Source organism: Triticum aestivum, chromosome 6D, assembly GCF_018294505.1.
Source record: "Triticum aestivum cultivar Chinese Spring chromosome 6D, IWGSC CS RefSeq v2.1, whole genome shotgun sequence".
In the NCBI taxonomy this organism is placed as follows: Eukaryota; Viridiplantae; Streptophyta; class Magnoliopsida; order Poales; family Poaceae; genus Triticum; species Triticum aestivum.
This window is the reverse complement of record NC_057811.1, coordinates 104,693,172-104,704,694: the sequence shown is the minus strand read 5'-3', so window position 1 is coordinate 104,704,694 and position 11,523 is coordinate 104,693,172. Positions and strand designations below refer to the sequence as shown.

The 11,523-nt window shown below is 50.1% G+C and overlaps 1 pseudogene; it reads right to left on the bottom strand.

Moving 5' to 3' along the window:
* Window positions 1–6,336: 6,336 nt before the first annotated feature.
* On the bottom strand, window positions 6,337–6,466 carry LOC123146475 (uncharacterized; annotated as a pseudogene).
* Window positions 6,467–11,523: the final 5,057 nt, after the last annotated feature.

The following is an 11,523-nucleotide window of genomic DNA, read 5'->3' as shown; positions in this document are numbered from 1 at the left end:
GGCGAGGGGAGATCGAGCTCAACTATGTCAACACTCATGATAACCTTGCAGATATTTTCACGAAGCCATTGGATGAAGCAAGATTTCGCGAGTTAAGGCATGAGCTAAATATCATTGATTCGAGCAATGTGGTTTGAACCTTTGCACATCCCTCACATTCATCATGCATTCTTGTCTAGGTGTAGGCATGGACTTAGGGGGAGTGTTGTTCTCTCAATGAACTCTTCCTCCCCCCATAATGCATAAACTAATCTCACTCTTTCACATTAGCCATTTTTGATGGTACTTGTGCTTCAAAGACGAGCTTTGGTCATGGGCCCAAGGATAATTCTTCGCGGTGCCATACCAATTGACTCAAACATAGGTGGCCTCGGCCACCGCCCTCTCGTATAGAGGCGTGTGGTTCTTGTTCTCTTGCTGGTGCTCTTGTTGGTCTTCTTGCCGTCGTTTCCCGTCTTTCGTTTTGTGCCATAGGTGTTGAGTCTTGTTTTGAGTTGCGCTGGGCGGTACTACCGTTGTGAAGGCACGGTACTACCGCTGGAGCGGTACTGCCGCTCTACGGAGCGGTACTACCGCTTATGTGGCTAAGCGGTACTACCGCCCATCACCACGGTACTACCGCTGAGGGGCGGGGCCAGGGGGTTAAGTCATGGGCAGGGGTGGTTTCCTCCCCCCCATACTCATTTGCTTCGTCCCCTGGTTCCTCTTCCTCTCTCTCCAGCGCCATCTCGCCGCGGGAAGGCTCCGGCGGCCCTCCGTCTCTGGACCGTTCCTTTCCATTTCCTTCGGTGGAGTCGATCCCCACCTCGTCCTCTTGCCATGGATGCCGGTATTGCCCCTGTTCCTCTTCTCTTCTTGTCTAGTTTTCAGATCTCGCGTTTTAGGGGCAATAGTAGTTGCATCTCTAGATTTTTGGCCAAATCTAGGCTTGAGTAGGTTGGAGAAGGCAACTAGACTCTTTGGATTGATGTTTGGTAGGTTTATTTTTGAATTTGGCATCCCCGGTAGTGCCAGATCTGACCACGACAGTAGGGATCCTCCGTGCCCCATCTCGAGCGGTACTGCCGCCCATCTGGCACGGTACTACCGCTGCGGGTGCAGGGTACTACCGCTGGTGCGGTACTGCCGCTGTGCATGCACGGTACTACCGCTGGATGCCCAGTTCCATCGTTTCCTACCACAAGTTGATCCATATTTGTTGTGTTTATTTGGTTTTGATCGCTCTTTCTGGTTGTTTCTTGTGTCCGTGTGTTTGGTTCCAGATGATGAACATCCTGAGCAGCAAGTCCGCCGTGTCAACCCCGGGCGTTCAACGTCAAAGCGGTACCGCTCATCTGAGACTGCAGGTGGTTCTTCCAGTGCTCCACCGCCGCCAGGGGGTGCTTCCTCAAGTGCTAATCCTCCTCTCAAGAAGAAGATTGCCAACTGACTGAAGCCAAGTGGCAAGAAGGTGACTGAGATGTCTAGCAAGGAATTCTGGGACAGGCGTCGGCGCAACCCATATGAGGAAGACCAAGAACCCAACCTTGTCAATCGCCCGTTCTGAAACCGGTTTCAGTATGCCACATACTTTGATGTGATCAAGGCTAAGAAGAACCTCTTTGTCAATGTTCATTCCATCAACACGGACGCTATGGAGAAGGACCCTGAGTACTTTGGTGATGCCCTTCAGATGTGCTCTCAGTTGAACATTCTCAGGATCATGCAGTTCAACAAGGACTTTGATGCAGATCTGCTGGCACAGTTCTTTGCCACTGTCCACCTAGGAACTGATGCAGACAGGACTCTGACTTGGATGACTAATGGGAAGCTGCTAGCTGTCAAGTGGCAGGCCTTCATGGGGATGCTTGAGGTGGAAGATCAAGGGCTCGAGACTCCAGTCGGTTTTCGTCCTCACCAAAATGTTACCTCCACTCACAAGCAAGCCCTCTGGCCCTACTGTACTCGGAAGGTCAACCCTGAGACCAGGAAGGAAACCTATGAGTTGTCTGCCTATCTGGACATCCTTCACCGTATCTTCCGCGAGACTCTCTTCCCTCGTATCGGGAATCTGGACATGGTACACTCTTATCTCGTGGACATGCTTCTCTTCTGCCAGCATGAGAAGGAAGCAAACACTGGCGAGTCCCTGGACATCTCTCATGTCATGTGGTCTGAACTTCTTGCTGCTGTTTCTGAGCGCAAGTGCCCAATTTATGGTCCGTTCATTATGTTGCTTATTGAGAAGGCCTGGAGACGTACCTATCCTGAGGAGTAGCTGGAAACTGGAGAGTTGGTTTCTCATGAGATCAAGCGGCTGAGGAAGAAGGATAATTGGGGAATTCCTAGATCTGGAGTTCCATCTTCTGCTGCTGCCATGGAGACCGAGGGCGAGGCTGATGCCGGTGATGATGATGAGGAATATGTGCCTTTTGGGACAGAGCCTTCTGCGGCAGAGCCCTCTTGGGCAAAGAAGCTCAAACACAAGATGAAGAAGCTGTTCTGCATGGAGTCTCACGGTTAGTACATGACTCATGTGGCTGAGAAGAAGGCAAGGAGACGTCACAAGGAGCTTATGCGTCAGTTGGGTGCGACAGTCACCAGCGGCTCTGAGGGTCAGATCACTGAGGAGGAGGAGGAGTGGATCCAGCAGCACTATCCGTGGACCGATTCAGATGCCGAGCAGTTTCCGGGCGAGGACGGCGGTGCAGATGATCACGCAGAGTCCTGATGTTCGAGATCCTCGGCATGCTCTCACCTGGAGCCGTAGGTTAGCTCTTTGCCCCTTTTGGTGTCTCAATGCCAAAGGGGGAGAGAGTTTAGGGATTTGCGTCGTTGTGTTGCGAGGAGTGTGTCTTTGTCTTTGTGCTTTCGTTGTGTTTGCTACCTTGTGCTTTGTTTGGTTTTGTGTTCAGTGAGACCTTAGTTCAAGTCATATGGTGTGAGACATATGCTACCCTATCCTTATCATATCTTTATCTTTGTCTCTAGTCATTTGATATCTCATGAGTTGCATGCTTTATTATGTTATATATCCTGCTATCTTGTATCTCGCTTAGGTTGTTGGTCTCTAAAATACAGGGGGAGTGTTGATGCTAGTATGTGTGTCGTGCAGTCCAAAGCACTTATCTTGATGGCACACATCTAGGGGGAGCCCGTCTATATTTTAGAGATTTGGGGTTTGCTTATGTCCTTTGTCTTTTCCCAGTTGTGCAAATCCCGTATTGTCATCAATCCACCAAAAAGGGGGAGATTGTAAGGGCATATTTATCCCTAAGATGTTTTGGTGATTGATGACAATGCTTTTGCGGACTAATCGTGTGCATTGAGTGTTTTTCAGAGATTCATCTTTTTGGCACGAGACGATTCCCTCCCCTCGGAGCTTGAAGTGAAGACGGTGTAGTCCTTTCGAATTAGTTTGGTGGACTAGTTTCATAGGGATCACCGTACTATCAAGAGGGATCCGCTTTGGAAAGGTTAGGGCGGAATCATCACGTACACTTCCTTTGCCCCTCCCTCCGAGCCTTTCCGTTTCGATGATGGGCTCGTTTCCCTTCTAAGTGTGCTCTCTCTGGTCCCAGCGGTAGTACCGCGGGCCGGAGCGGTAGTACCGCTTGGGTGCTACAAGCGGTAGTACCGCTCTGGAGCAGTAGTACCGCTCTAGAGCAGTAGTACCGCTGGTAGCCCCCAGCAGTGTGCTCTCTCTGGTCCCAGCGGTAGTACCGCGGGACGGAGCAGTAGTACCGCTTGGGTGCTACAAGCGGTAGTACCGCTCTGGAGCGGTAGTACCGCTCCAGAGCAGTAGTACCGCTGGTAGCCCCCAGCCGTAGTACCACCGCCTCGATTCGAGGGGTCTTTTTCGTGTCGGGTTTTACGGTACTTGTCGCGGCAGTGGGGGCCGTAGTACCGCTCGTATGCGGTAGTACCGCCCTGCCACCGTGGTAGTATCGCTCTGGGCCAAGCGGCAGTACCGCGAGGAGGAACGGTAGTACCGCTTATAGGGGCAAGCGGTAGTACCGCTGGCCCAGCGGTAGTACCGCTCTCTGCGGGGCAGAAGTGGGGGTAACGGTTGGATTGTTCCCCCCACTATATAAGGGGGTCTTCTTCCCCAAAGTTGACTTATCTCTTCCCCCAAAAGCTCCATTGTCGTTCCAAGCTCCATTTTCGCCCGATCTCTCTCCCTAGCCAATCAAACTTGTTGATTTTCTCGGGATTAGTTGAGAAGGCCACGATCTACACTTCCACCAAGAGAAATTTGATTCCCCCCACTTATCCCTAGCAGATCTTGTTACTCTTGGGTGTTTGAGCACCCTAGACGGTTGAGGTCACCGCGGAGCCATAGTCCATTGTGGTGAAGCTTTGTGGTGTCGTTGGGAGCCTCCAATTAAGTTGTGGAGATTGCCCCAACCTTGTTTGTAAAGGTCCGGTCGCCGCCTTCAAGGGCACCAATAGTGGAATCACGGCATCTCGCATTGTGTGAGGGCGTGAGGAGAATACGGTGGCCCTAGTGGCTTCTTGGGGAGCATTGTGCCTCCACACCGCTCCAACGCAGACGTACTTCCCCTCAAAAGGAAGGAACTTCGGTAACACATCCTCGTCTTCACCGGCTCCACTCTTGGTTATCTCGTCCCTTTTACTTTCGCAAGTTTACTCGTGTTATATCTCTTATTTGCTTGCGTGCTTGTTGTCATTGCATCATATAGGTTGCTCACTTAGTTGCATATCTAGACAACCTATTTTGATGCAAAGTTTAATTTGGTAAAGAAAATCTAAAAATTGTTAGTTGCCTATTCACCCCCCTCTAGTCAACTATATCGATCCTTTCAGTTCCCTCCTCTCCATCTGCATCAATCCCTGTATCTTCAGCTACTACAGTCGGTTCAGTCAACAATGCCAACATCTTCTTTTGTGAAACCCACTCATTATCTTCCACCTGTGCAGCCATCTTTGATGGCACATAACCAACTCTGGAATGAGTTTGCAGATCAATTAGCTCAGCATAAAATGTTACTTGTTTGCTTGCCCACCCTTCTTGTTGATCAATTTCAGCAACCATGGATTCTCCATCTTCAATTCTTGCATATTCACCATTATAGTTATCGAAACGTTGCAGAGATACCTCTTGTTCTGGACCCCAAACAATACTCTCCCCAATTCTCTCCACCAAATTGCCCACGGCCTTCTCCTTCATGCTCTCCAATTCCTGGGGATCAACATCTGCAAATTCGACATCCAACCTCACGGTGGTATCTCTATCAATGTCTTGGACACTGCCATCACTGAGCTTGGCTTTACAGGGAAAAAATTCCACTATAATTGCGAATGTGGTGGCAGAACCTGAACCTCCCCTGTTTTGTCAATGGCAGGCAGCGGCAACAGTGTAAGCGATAGTCACTACCAAATCGAGTTCGATAACAGCTAAAATAGAAAAGAGGGCGGCATTACTGATTTGAAGCACTGTCTCCTCGCTCCATCTCATTCAGCCCCCGCGCTCCTATCCAATCGAGATTCTAAAACGCCAAGAAACAGGGGCAGCATGAGGCCACAGATTTATCCAAAATTCTGGGGAATGGGACTAGAGTTTGGAAAATACTCACTCGCAATAGCCGCTGCCGAGAAAGGCGCTCCACCACCGGGCCGCGGAGAAGAAACAGCCCCCGGATCCAATCGAGATTCTAAATTGCCAAGAAACAGAGGGGCAGCATGAGGCCACAGATCCCCCAAAATTCTGGGGAGTGGGACTAGGGTTTCGGGCTCACTCGCAATAGCTCTGCCGCTACCGAGAAATGCGCTCCATCACCGCGGAGAAGAAACCGCTGCCGGAGAAGATGCTTACGGCGGCGCCGCTCGCCCAGTCCAGCACGAGCGAGTCGAGCACGATCACACAGTCACCGGTCGAGTCGTGGACGGTTGACTCTTGACTACGTGGCCCTAGATGGACCCCACCAGTCAGAGCACATAACCCTCGGTGTCCTAACCAAACCTCAGCCTAACTAACAGCCAACTAGCCACGTAAACGGGTTGTCTTGCTTGAGCTATTTCTGCGCTGGGAGACGTCGCATGAGAGCCATTACAACCAACGACGTCGCATGAGAGACAATTCAACTCAAAGATGTCGCATGGGAGCTATTTGCCCAAACTAAACAGACTCTGAAAACCGGACTACTTGCAGCAAGCAAATCTTGCAAGATAAGAAAGCACAGGGCACCAGGCTCATTAAGCTATTAAATCGCTATTCTTTTCTCTTCCTTGTTATTAGAAATCGAGGAATGATGAGAACGGCGTTTCGAAAACGCCCTAGCTCAGCTAAACCCAATATCCAGCGCCGTCCTCCCCCACATAAGCACTAGCAAGTTAGTGTGGTGGATCATCTCCCACAAAACATAAATTTAAGATCATTGTTGGTACATGGCCCACATATCACATATTATAAACTGATAAGAACATATAATACACTTGATCTTAGCCAAAAGGCTGAGAAAGATATGAGTTGAAGTGTTGACCTCCCCCTTCTTTTTGAACCTTTTGGCCTCCCCTTTTCAGATAGTCTCTTGTCTCTCTCCTCAAGACCAGCGAGGTGGTACTAAACGAACCGGTAATCCCGGAAGTTCGGGAACCTGGCTCTGCGGGCTTCCGCTGCAAGCCTAGCAAGAAGCAGCCCATATGCCTGGATGGCCCAATACCTTTTCTTTTTACATGTGTAGTAATGCGTCTTCTTGATCCGTATAGCTCTCGCTCATGGAATTCATAATCGGGGATTCGTAAATCTTAGCCTGGATTAGCATGCAACTCTAACAACGTGATGAGCCTGCAAGGCGTTGAAAGATGTTCATGTCAATCAAGTGTCCAGTGTGTCACACCCAAACAAAAAAAAGTGTGCCACAGCGTCCTACTTGTTAGAGTAGTCATTATGGTATACGACTTCTAGTCCAAGTCAGTTTTGTATCCCTACCCCAAATCGGTTTGTACCCTCTTATATACTCTTGTATGCCGCACCAAATGATCAATAAAAAACAGTTTTATTCAGCTTTCATGGTATCAGATACCGGTTCCAGGGTTTAGGGTATGGCTCCACCAACGCCACCGCCGCCGTCGCCGCCGGCTACTTCGAGCGCCGGGCCGCACTCATCGCCAAGGCTGCCAACGCCGCGGCCGCTTCTCTCTCGGCCCTTACCATAGCTCCACAAAACTACCCTGCACCCATCCTCGCCGCACCAATATCTCTTGCTGACACAATCTCCGACGTCAGCCCCTACATCCCCATAGTTCTTGATCTCGCCGCCCACAACTACTACCATTGGAGACATCTCTTCGATCTCCACCTCGGCCGCTGCAACCTGTGCTCGCATGTCGCCGCCAACTGTCTTCCCCGCCCCGACGATCTGCAATGGTTGAAAGACGATCTCGCGATCGTCCAGTGGTTCTACACCCGCATCACCACCGAAATCTTCAACATGCTCGATCACGACGGCGCCACCGCTGCCAACATCTGGTACTCCCTCCGTCAGCTCTTCCAAAGCAACACCGACGCTCGGAAAAATGCTCTCCACACCGAGCTTCGCAATATGGTGCAAGGAGAAGCCCTGGTGAACCTGTTCTGCCAGCGCGTTAAGACCATTGGTGATGAGCTCCGCGAACTCGGCGATACAGTTAGTGACTCACAGCTAATCAATATCGTCGTCGTCGGCCTTAGCGAAGACTTTGACAAGCAAGCCTCGTTCATACCGATGATACGGCCCCCTCCTACCTTCGCTGAAGTTCGTTCCTTGCTACAACTCGCGGCGGAAACACAAGCTCGCAAGGACTCTCGCCCCAAGGTCTTTCATGCTGCGGCTCATCCTCCTCTGCCGTCTACACCAGCGCCGCCTTCCAGGCCGGCTCCTGCCGCCGGGCCGTCCGCATCGTCATCTATTCAACTGCCCCCAGGCTGGCGTCCTAGTCCGAACTACCGCGGAAAAAACCCTATCTACAGGCCGCCGTCGACTCGTTCGGTTCCGCCTACGACATCACCAGCACCGAGTCCTGCACCACCCACCAGTGCTCCATCTGCGGTTGCATGGCGGCCTCCTCATGATCCTTGGACGGGGCTTGTTCAAGCATGGCCCATGCCCTGGTCCGCTTCGTCCACCCTCGGTGCTCCGCCGGCATACTCAGGTGCCTGGCAACCCGGCCTTCGGCCGCCTACTGGTGCTCCCGGGGTTCTCAACCCCCGACAGCCGGCGAATGCCTATCACGCCGCCCCGACGTATGCTCCTTATGGTCATTACAGCACCGACGGCGGCGCCTACTACACACCTCAGCCGGCCATGCTCCCGACGCCACCCCCACCACAGCCGGCCAATGCCTACTACACTCCCCAGCCGGCCCTACTGCCTTCATTATCGTATCCGCCGGCACTGCTTCCGACGCCACCCTCACCTGCGACGCCGAGCTGGGATCAAGCTGCCTTTCTCCAGGCCATGAATAACTTTGCTGCACAAGGAAACTCAGGTACGGATTGGATCTTTGATTCAGGGGCCTCTAGTCATATGTCTGCATCTAGTAATTGGTTATCTTCTTGCACTAAATCTCCTTTCCCTTCCATTATCCTTGGAGATGGATCATCTATTCCTATATATTGTGTTGGTCAGGCTCAACTTCCCTCTTCCACCAAACCTCTTTTACTTCGCGATGTTCTAGTTGCACCCGCCCTCATTAAGAATCTTATCTCTGTTCGCCAATTTACTTGCGACAATCTAGTTTCGGCTGAATTTGACCCTTTTGGTTTATCTGTGAAGGATTACCTGACCAAGGCCGAGATCGCTCGCTTCAATAGCTCCGGTGATCTTTATTCTCTTAATGGAGTTCCTGCCGCCACCCCTCCAACATCCATGCTGGCCTCCGTCGATCTCTGGCATCGTCGCTTGGGTCATCCCAACCCCGCCGTCTTAGCTTCTATGCTTAGTGAATTTACCATACCATGTAATAGGGACTCTCATAATTCTGTGTTTTGCGAGTCTTGTCAATTAGGCAAACATGTGCGTCTTCCCTTTAGTTCCTCTAGTTCTTATAGCACTTATCCCTTTGAATTAATACATTGTGATTTATGGACCTCTCCCATTGCAAGTGTTTCGGGTTTTAAATACTACCTTGTTATCCTAGATGATTTCACCCACTTTGTCTGGACTTTTCCTCTACGCAACAAATCCGAGGTCCATTCTCTTTTTCTTAATTTTCAACGCTATGTGTCTATTCACTTCTTCCTCTCAATTCGCTTTATCCAATGTGACAATGGTCGCGAGTTTGATAACATTAAAAATCGTACTTTCTTCTTACAACATGGCATCCTGCTTAGGTTTTCATGTCCCTACACCTCCCCTCAAAATGGTAAAGCAGAACGCTCTCTTCGCACCCTCAATGATATAGTTCGCACTCTCCTCATTCAATCATCTATGCCTCCCAAGTTTTGGGCTGAAACCCTACACATGGCCACCTTCCTTCTAAATATTCGACCTTCCAAAACTAAACCCAACACTACTCCCTATTATTCCCTCTTTCTTTCCCACCCCGACTACTCCGCGGTTCGTGTTTTCGGTTGTCTCTATTTTCCCAATGCCTACGCCACTTCTGCAAATAAATTGTCACCACGCTCTATCCCATGTGCTTTTCTCGGCTTCTCTGACGAGCACAAAGGCTATCGCTGTCTCGACCTTCACACCGGACACATTCATGTCTCTCGTCATGTCACGTTTGCTGAGCACATTTTTCCTTTCTCACAACGCACTACTACACCATCCAACACCCCTAGCTCCGCAAACACCCCCTCTCCCCGTCCTTTCCAACTATATACTCCCCTACCTGCCGAACACAACTTATCACCACACCATTAACACCCACCATAGCCAATCCCAACCATACACTCACCCCACCCGAGACGTCCCCAACACCCCCGACCCCTGCTCCCTCCCCAACACCCCCGGCCCCTACTCCCACTCCACCACCCAGCCCTGCTCCCACTCCACTACCCAGCCCTACTCCTTCGTCCGACTCTTCCGCTGCGCCGGACTCACCAGTACCCACCTTACCCCCTCGTGCTATTCCTACAGCAGCCCCGATTAATGATCATCGCATGCGTACTAGGGCCAAATCAGGATTTCATCAACCCCAAGACCGCCTAAACCTTCATACCTCCGTATCTCTCACTTCTCTTCCAAAGAATTACAAAACTACTCTACTTGATCCCAATTAGGCCGCTGCCATGCAAGAAGAATATAATGCTTTACTTCAAAACAACACCTGGCAACTTGTTCCTCGTCCTCCCAATACAAATATTGTTTCTGGCAAATGGATTTTTCGCCAAAAGTTCCACTCCGATGGGAGCCTCTCACGATATAAAGCCAGGTGGGTTTGTCGTGGCTTTTCTCAGCAACAAGGAATTGATTACGAAGAAACCTTCTCTCCTGTTGTTAAACCTAGCACCATTCGCACCGTTCTTAGTGTTGCTGTCTCCTCTTCATGGCCCATTCACCAACTTGATGTTAAAAATGCATTCCTCCATGGTTCCCTTCAAGAAACTGTCTACTGCCAGCAACCTCTGGGTTTTGAAAATCCATCCTTTCCAACTCATGTATGTCTTCTTCAGAAATCTCTCTACGGTCTTAAACAGGCCCCATGAGCTTGGTTTCAACGCTTCTCCTCCTTCATTCAAACAATAGGCTTCACTCCATCTCTCTCCGACACCTCTCTTTTTGTGTATCATCAAACTTCTGACACTGCCTATTTACTTCTCTATGTAGATGATATCATTCTTACCGCCTCCTCTCAAAAGTTCTTAGATCATATTGTCTCTCTTCTTAGATCTGAATTTTCTATGACTGACCTAGGACTCCTTCATCATTTCTTAGGCATTGCTGTTGTTCGAGATTCCTCCAGCCTTTTTCTTTCCCAACGCCAGTATATTCTTGATCTTCTTAATCGTGCTGGTATGCTTGACTGTCAATCATCTCGCACTCCTATCGATACTAGTTTTAAACTTTCGGCTACCGGTGAACCCTTTTCCGATCCTACTCTCTATCGTAGCCTAACAGGTGCTCTCCAATATCTCACCATTACTCGTCCTGAAATCTCTTTTGCTGTTCAACAAGCATGTCTCTATATGCATGATCCCCGGGTTCCTCACTATAATCATGTTAAACGCATTCTTCGGTATTTAAAAGGAACTCTCAATCATGGTCTCCACCTCAATAATTCTTCTCCAAACTCGCTTACCGCATACTCTGATGCAGACTGGGCTGGTTGTCCTGACACTCGAAGGTCCACTTCCGGTTTTTGTGTTTTTCTTGGTAACAATTTGATTTCTTGGTCTTCGAAAAGACAGGTTACAGTCTCACGTTCGTCGGCCGAGGCTGAGTATCGCGTTGTGGCACATGCCGTTGCAAATACAATCTGGATTCGGCAGTTACTCTCCGAGCTACACAGGCCTATTGAGCAGGCCACTATTGTCTACTGTGACAACATATCAGCAGTCTACATGACCAGCAATCCAGTTCAACACCGACGCACAAA